The sequence below is a fragment of the Bos grunniens genome, chromosome 13 (genome assembly GCF_055505025.1).
Source record: "Bos grunniens cultivar Pamir isolate PY7600 chromosome 13, Bosgru_T2T1.0, whole genome shotgun sequence".
In the NCBI taxonomy this organism is placed as follows: Eukaryota; Metazoa; Chordata; class Mammalia; order Artiodactyla; family Bovidae; genus Bos; species Bos grunniens.
In genome coordinates, this window is record NC_141177.1 from 9,283,552 (window position 1) to 9,291,578 (window position 8,027).

Consider the following 8,027-nt stretch of genomic DNA (forward strand, 5'->3'; position numbering starts at 1 on the left):
TAGTATACTGTATTGGTGTTTTTCTTTCTGGCTTACTTCACTCTGTATAATAATCTCCAGTTTTATCCACCTCATTAGAACTGATTCAAATGCATTCTGTTTAATGGCTGAGTAATATTCCATTGTGTATATGTACCACAGCTTTCTTATCCATTCGTCTGCTGATGGACATCTAGGTTGCTTCCATGTCCTGGCTATTATAAACAGTGCTGCGATGAACATTGGGGTACATGTGTCTCTTTCAATTCTAGTTTCCTCAGTGTGTATGCCCAGCAGTGGGATTGCTGGGTCATATGACAGTTCTATTTGCAATTTTTTAAGGAATCTCCACACAGTTCTCCATAGTGGCTCTACTAGTTTGCATTCCCACCAACAGTGTAAGTGGGTTCCCTTTTCTCCACACCCTCTCCAGCATTTATTGTTTGTGGACTTTTGGATAGCAGCCATTCTGACCGGCGTGAGATGGTACCTCATGGTGGTTTTGATTTGCATTTCTCTGATAATGGGTGATGTTGAACATTTTTTCATGTGTTTGTTAGCCATCTGTATGTCTTCTTTGGAGAAATGTCTGTTTAGTTGTATGGCCCATTTTTTGATTGGGTCATTTATTTTTCTGAAATTGAGCTGTAGGGGTCGCTTGTACATTTTTGAGATTAATTCTTTGTCAGTTGCTTCATTTGCTATTATTTTCTCCCATTCTGAAGGCTGTCTTTTCACCTTGCTTATAGTTTCCTTTGTTGTGCAAAAGCTTTTAAGTTTAATTAGGTTCCATATGTTTATTTTTGCTTTAATTTCCATTACTCTGGTAGATGGGTCATAGAGGATCCTGCTGTGATTTATGGCAGAGAGGGGTTTGCTTATGTTTTCCTCTAGGAGTGTTATAGTTTCTGGCCTTATGTTTAGATCTTTAATCCATTTTGAGTTTATTTTTGTGTATGGTTTTGAGAGGGTAACAGGCAGGAAGGCCAGGGGTCTCCAAATAGAGGAAATAGCCTGCAAGTGTCAGACATTTTTATCTCTCTTAAGCGGCAGGAGGAAACAAACTAGCAATATTTTTTCCTTCTCTATACAAATTTAAAGGGAGGTTTCTCTTAAAATATTGTGTTGCCATAATGACACCCGGCTTCGCCTGAAGTTAGCTATTCTCGAGTCTAGAGATAACCAATGCCTTTTTCTTATGGAAATGTTTGTCTTAAGCTATGCTAATGTACTATGCCTTTACCCCAAACTCTGTCTCCAAGTCGGTTCCGCCTCTTGGCCCAGAACCTACTTGACAAACCAGTATGGATATTGTTCCCCTAATCTATGTAAATGAAACTATTTGTATGGTGGTCTGCCCTTCTTCAAGATTCAAGTTAATCATTTTATGGCCCAGGATAAACCATTTATCCCAAAATGCATCTTATGGGTGAGGGGCCTGGTGCCATTCTGAATTTTAAGATATTCCTTTCTTTCATTAACAGACTGCTAGTGACTATATAACATCCAGCTAAAGACTAGCAGGGGGGTACTCTTTCTGCCCCCTTCTGATGCCTATGTCAGAAGCTTTCTCTATCTCCTTTATACTTCAATAAAACTTTATTACACAAAAGCTCTGAGCGATCAAGCCTTGTCTCTGGCCCCGGATTGAATTCTTCTCCTCCGGGGGCCAAGAATCCTGGTGTATTCGCGTGATTCAACAACAACCTTTCAGTTTTAGAAAGTGTTTTAGTTTCATTCTTTTACAAGTGGTTGACCAGTTTTCCTAGCACCACTTGTTAAAGAGATTGTCTTTTCTCCATTGTATATTCTTGCCTCCTTTGTCAAAGATAAGGTGTCCATAGGTGCATGGATTTATCTCTGGGCTTTCTATTTTGTTCCATTGATCTACATGTCTGTCTTTGTGCCAGTACCATACTGTCTTGATGACTGTAGCTTTGTAGTATGGCCTGAAGTCAGGCAGGTTGATTCCTCCAACTCCATTCTTCTTTCTCAAGATTGCTTTGACTATTCAATGTTTTTTTGTATTTCCATACAAATTGTAAAATTATTTGTTCTAGTTCTGTGAAAAATACCGTTTGTAGCTTGATAGGGATTGCATTGAATCTATAGATTGCTTTGGGTAGTATACTCATTTTCACTATATTGATTCTTCTGATCCATGAACATGGTATATTTCTCCATCTATTTGTGTCCTCTTTGATTACTTTCATTAGTGTTTTATAGTTTTCTATATATAGGTCTTTTGTTTCTTAGGTAGATATATTCCTAAGTATTTTATTCTTTTCATTGCAATGGTGAATGGAATTGTTTCCTTAATTTCTCTGTTTTCTCAGTTAGTGTATAGGAATGCAAGGGATTTCTCTATGTTCATTTTATATCCTGCAATTTTACTATATTCATTGATTAGCTCTAGTGATTTTCTGGTGGAGTCTTTAGAGTTTTCTATGTAGAGGATCATGTCATCTGCAAACAGTGAGAGTTTAACTTCTTTTCCAATCTGGATTCCTTTTATTTATTTTTCTGCTCTGATTGCTGTGGCCAAAACTTCCAAAACTATGTTGAATAGTAGTGGTGAGAGTGGGCATCCTTGTTTGTTCCTGACTTTAGGGGAAATGCTTTCAAATTTTCATCATTGAGGATAGTGTTTGCTGTGGGTTTGTCATATATAGCTTTTATTATGTTGAGGTATGTTCCTTCTATTTTTGCTTTCTGGAGGGTTTTTATCATAAATGGATATTGAATTTTGTCAAAAGCTTTCTCTACATCTATTGAGATAATCATATGGTTTTTATCTTTGAATTTGTTAATGTGGTGTATTACATTGATTGATTTGTGGATGTTGAAGAATCCTTGCATCCCTGGGATAAAGCCCACTTGGTCATGGTGTATGATCTTTTTAAATGTGTTGTTGGATTCTGTTTGCTAGAATTTTGTTAAGGATTTTAGCATCTATGTTCATCAGTGATATTGGCCTGTAGTTTTCTTTTTTTGTGGCATCTTTGTCTGGTTTTCGTATAAGGTGATGGTGGTCTCATAGAGTGAGTTTGGAAGTTTACCTTCCTCTGAAATTTTCTGGAAGAGTTTGAGTAGGATAGGTGTTGGCTCTTCTCTAAATTTTTGGTAGCATTCAGCTGTGAAGCCATCTGGTCCTTGGCTTTTGTTTGCTGGAAGATTTCTGATTACAGTTTTGATTTCCATGCTTGTGATGTGTCTGTTAAGATTTTCTATTTCTTCTTGGTTCAGTTTTGGAAAGTTATACTTTTCTAAGAATTTGTCAATGTCTTCCAAGTTGTCTGTTTTATTGGCATATAGTTGCTGATAGTAGTCTCTTATGATCCTTTGTATTTCTGTGTTATTTGTTGTGATTTCTCCATTTTCATTTCTAATTTTGTTGATTTGATTCTTCTCCCTTTGTTTCTTGATGAGTCTGGCTAATGGTTTGTCAATTTTATTTATCCTCTAAAAGAACCAACTTTTGCCTTTGTTGATTTTTGCTGTGGTCCCTTTTGTTTCTTTTGCATTTATTTCTGCCCTAATTTTTAAGATTTCTTTCCTTCTACTAACCCTGGGGTTCTTCATTTCTTCCTTTTCTAGTTGCTTTAGGTGTAGAGTTAGGTTATTTATTTGATTTTTTTCTTGTTTCTTGAGGTAAGCCTGTATTGCTATGAACCTTCCCCTTAGTACTGTTTTTACAGTGTCCCATAGGTATTGGGTTGTTGTGTTTTCATTTTCATTTGTTTCTATGCATATTTTGATTTCTTTTGTGATATGTTGGTTATTCAGAGCGTGTTGTTCAGCCTCCATATGTTGGAATTTTTAAGAGTTTTTCTCCTGTAATTGACATCTAATCTTACTGCATTGTGGCAAGCAAAAATGTTTGGAATTATTTCAGTTTTTTTAAACTTACCAAGGCTAGATTTATTGCCCAGGATGTGATCTATCCTGGAGAAGATTCCATGTGCACTTGAGAAAAAGGTGAAATTCCTTGTTTTGAGGTGAAATGTCCTATAGATATCAATTAGGTCTAAATGGTCCATTGTACCAGTTAAGGTTTGTGTTTCCTTGTTAATTTTCACTTTAGTTGATCTATCTATAGGTGTGAGTAGGGTATTAAAGTCTCCCACTATTTTTGTGTTATTGTTAATTTCCCCTTTCATACTTGTTTGCCTTACATATTGTGGTGCTCCTATGTTGGGTGCATATATATTTATAATTGTTATATCTTCTTCTTGGATTGATCCCTTGATCATTATGTAGTGTCCTTTGTCTCTTTTCACAGCCTTTATTTTAAAGTCTATTTTATCTGATATTAGTATTGCTACTCCTGCTTTCCTTTGGTCTCTATTTACGTGGAATATCTTTTTCCAGCCCTTCACTTTCAGTCTGTATGTGTCCCTTGTTTTGAGGTGGGTCTCTTGTAGACAACATATATAGGGGTCTTGCTTTTGTATCCATTCAGCCAGTCTTTGTCTTTGGCTTGGGGCATTCAACCCATTTACATTTAAGGTAATATTGATAAGTATGATCTTGTTGCCATTTACTTTGTTTTTTTGGGGTTTGAGTTTGTACACCCTTTCTGTGTTTCCTGTCTAGAGAAGATCCTTTAGCATTTGTTGGAGAGCTGGTTTGGTGGTGCTGAATTCTCTCAGCTTTTGCTTGTCTGTAAAGCTTTTGATTCCTCCTTCATATTTGAATGAGATCCTTGCTAGGTACAGTAATCTAGGTTGTAAGTTTTTCTCTTTCATCACTTTAAGTATGTCCTGCCATTCCCTCCTGGCCTGAAGAGTTTCTATTGAAAGATCAGCTGTTATCCTTATTGGGAATTCCCTTGTGTGTTATTTGCTGTTTTATCCTTGCTGCATTTAATATTTGTTCTTTGTGTTTGATCTTTGTTAATTTGATTAATATGTGTCTTGGGGTGTTTTGCCTTAGGTTTATCCTTTTTGGGACTCTCTGGGTTTCTTGGACTTGGGTGGCTATTTCCTTTCTCATTTTAGGGAAGTTTTCAACTATTATCTCCTCAAGTATTTTCTCATGGCCTTTCTTTTTCTCTTCTTCTTCTGGGACTCCTATGATCTCTGAAGTTGTCCTCCTTTCTTTTAATTCTTTTTTCTTTTTCCCTCTCTGCTTCATTTATTTCTACCATTCTATCTTCTACCTCACTTATCCTATCTTCTGCCTCCATTATTCTACTGTTGGTTCCCTCCAGAGTGTTTTTGATCTCATTTATTGCATTATTTTCATTATTGATTGACTCTTTTTTATTTCTTCTAGGTCCTCGTTAAACATTTCTTGCATCTTCTCAATCCTTGTTTCCAGGCTATTTATCTGTAACTCCATTTTGTTTTCAAGATTTTGGATCATTTTTACTATCATTATTCTGAATTCTTTTTCAGGTAGACTCCCTATCTCCTGCTCTTTTATTTGGTTTCATGGGCATTTATCATATACCTTTACCTGCTGAGTATTTCTCTGCCTTTTCACCTTGTTTATATTGCTGTGTTTGGGGTGGACTTTCTGTATTCTGGCAGTTGGTGGTTCCCCTTTATTGTGGAGGTTCCTCACTGTGGGTGGGGTTGGACGGGTGGCTTGTCAAGAATTCCTGGTTAGGGAAGTTTGTGTGGGTGTTCTTGTGGGTGGAGCTGGATTTCCTCTCTCTGGGGTGCAGTGAAGTGTCCAATAGTGAGTTTTGAGATGTCTATGGGTTTGGTGTGACTTTGGGCAGCCTGTATATTGAAGCTCAGGGCTATGTTCCTGTGTTGCTGGAGAATTTGTGTGGTATGTCTTGCTCTGGAACTTGTTGGCTCTTGGGTGGTGCTTGGTTTCAGTGTAGGTATGGAGGCTTCTGGATGAGCTCTTATCGATTAATGTTCCCTGGAGTCAGGAGTTCTCTGGTGTTCTCAGGTTTTGGACTTAAGCCTCCTGCCTCTGGTTTTCAGTCTTATTCTTACAGTAGCCTCAAGACTTCTCCATCTCCTTTCGAAGACAATGAGCTGCCTTTTGGGTGCCTGACGTCTTCTGCCAGCATTCACAAGTTGTTCTGTGGAATTTGCTCAGCGTTCAAATGTTCTTTCGATGCATTTGTGTGGGAGAAAGTGGTCTCCCCATCCTATTCCTCCACCATCTTAGGACCGCCTCCACTTTCATCTAATTAACATAGATGATGTGGCAAAGAATTCGGGTGTGATTTCATGAATGTAAAATCATATTTATCAAGAAAAGGAGACAGGTCCCAGCAGTTCCAGCTGAGAGAGGAGGGGCAGGGTCCAGGCACCCCGGTTACAGAAGGTTCTGGAGGTGATGGTGGGGTGGCAGATAAAGGTGAGGATGCAGCGAGAAAGAAGGTTAGGACAAGATCCTGGATTCACTCCAGTCATGAGGAGCTTTTCTCCTGCATTCCTTCCTCCCTCCCTCCAATATTCATGGGCTGTAACCTTTGTGCCAGGAACTGTGCAAAGTTCTAGGGACAAAGAGAAGGCTTGCTCTCATGGTGCTTAGAGAAAACTGGATGAGACAGAAATAAAGCAAGCAGGCCCATAGCGGGAAGGAAAGAGGCAGATTTCTGCTGAGAATGGAAAGGTTGAGAAGGAATAGGAGGAGGCAGAACTTTTTCAGAAGCAGCCAGAGCCCAACCTGGGAGGTTCTTCTTTGACCTTCAGCATCTCCGGGGAGTACAGTCCACAGGTTCTCTGAAAGGAGAGAGGGTTTTGCTGACTGACATCTCTGAAGACCCAGACATGGACACCATACACCCTGACCATCCCAGAAATATGCAACCACAGTCCTCCTAGGACCGAGGTGACCAACAAAGAGCAAATGAATTTTGCAGGTTAGGTGGGGCTCTCAGGAGCACTGTGACCTCCTCTCCAGAGTGACTGACTCAGTGTTCCCATCTGAAAAATGGGAACATGTGAGTAGAACCAGATTATGATGATGGGGCTTCTAGGGGTGACCTTTTGTCACACTGGCCCATGGAGGACATGCCTTGTTCGTGGATACTACAGCCACTTCTCCAGGGAGGCATCGAGGAGAAAAGTCACTGGGGGGTTGTGAGGGGTGTGTGGTCCCCTGAGCTCTATCTCTTTCCCCTGCCCTTCCCCCACCTCCATGCCCTGCCCCCTGTCTTACCCCAGGATATGATACCACTACCACAGATCCTCATGCAGTCTTCCTCCATTTTAAAGTTTTTGTTCTTAGTGTTGCAGCTGCCATGTACAAAGGTCTCAGAGAACCTGGACTTGGAAATGTAGAAGCGGTTGATTATTTTGGCCTTGCTGGGACTCTTGCAGAAGGCCAGGCAGAAGTTAGGTTGCAGGGCTGCAGACACGGAAGGGTCAGAGAAGAGGATGGTCATCAAAGCTCAGTCTACAAGATGAACAACTGAAATCCCCAGTTTGTTTGCAATAGAGAGTGGTAGGGGTGCAGGGAGGTGAAATGCGAACAGGTTGTTTGATGCTCTACTTCCAGGACATTATCATTAATGTGGTTAGGCATGACAATGATAGGATGATATTGTAAATAATTCCATATTGTTACTGAATATTTATAGACGAATTGGCATGATGCCATTGATTAACATCAAAACACATCTAAAAAGAGGATACATTTTAAGAATACTCTCCATATGTTGATAATGATTGGAGTTGGACAAATGTCCATAGGTTTATAATACTATTTTCTGTACATACATGTATGGTTGAAAGTTTTAACCATTGAAAAAAAGTGAGAAGGTGTCATGCTATAATGGAGAAAGGCATGGAAGAAAACACACCAGTGTGTTCACTTTGGTTACATCATGGGCACAGGAATATTTGAATATTGAGGAAATACTGACATTGCGACTTTGATAAGAAGCATTAATTTGGTCTTCACATCCCATTCCCACCACAAAGCTCCTAAGTGTTAGTCGCTCAGTCACGTCTGACTCTTTTCAAAGCCATGGACAGCAGCCTGCCAGGCTCCTCTGTCCATGGGGACAGAGGGTTGCCACGTCCTTCTCCAGGGGATCTTCCCGAGCCAAGGATCAAACCAATGGCATTGTCTCC

At 39.6% G+C, this 8,027-nt stretch overlaps 1 pseudogene; it reads right to left on the reverse strand.

Annotated features, from left to right (window-relative positions):
- LOC147360141 (autophagy-related protein 13-like) overlaps nucleotides 1-7,336 on the reverse strand; it is a 33,280-nt pseudogene extending 25,944 nt beyond the window's left edge.
- Nucleotides 7,337-8,027: the final 691 nt, after the last annotated feature.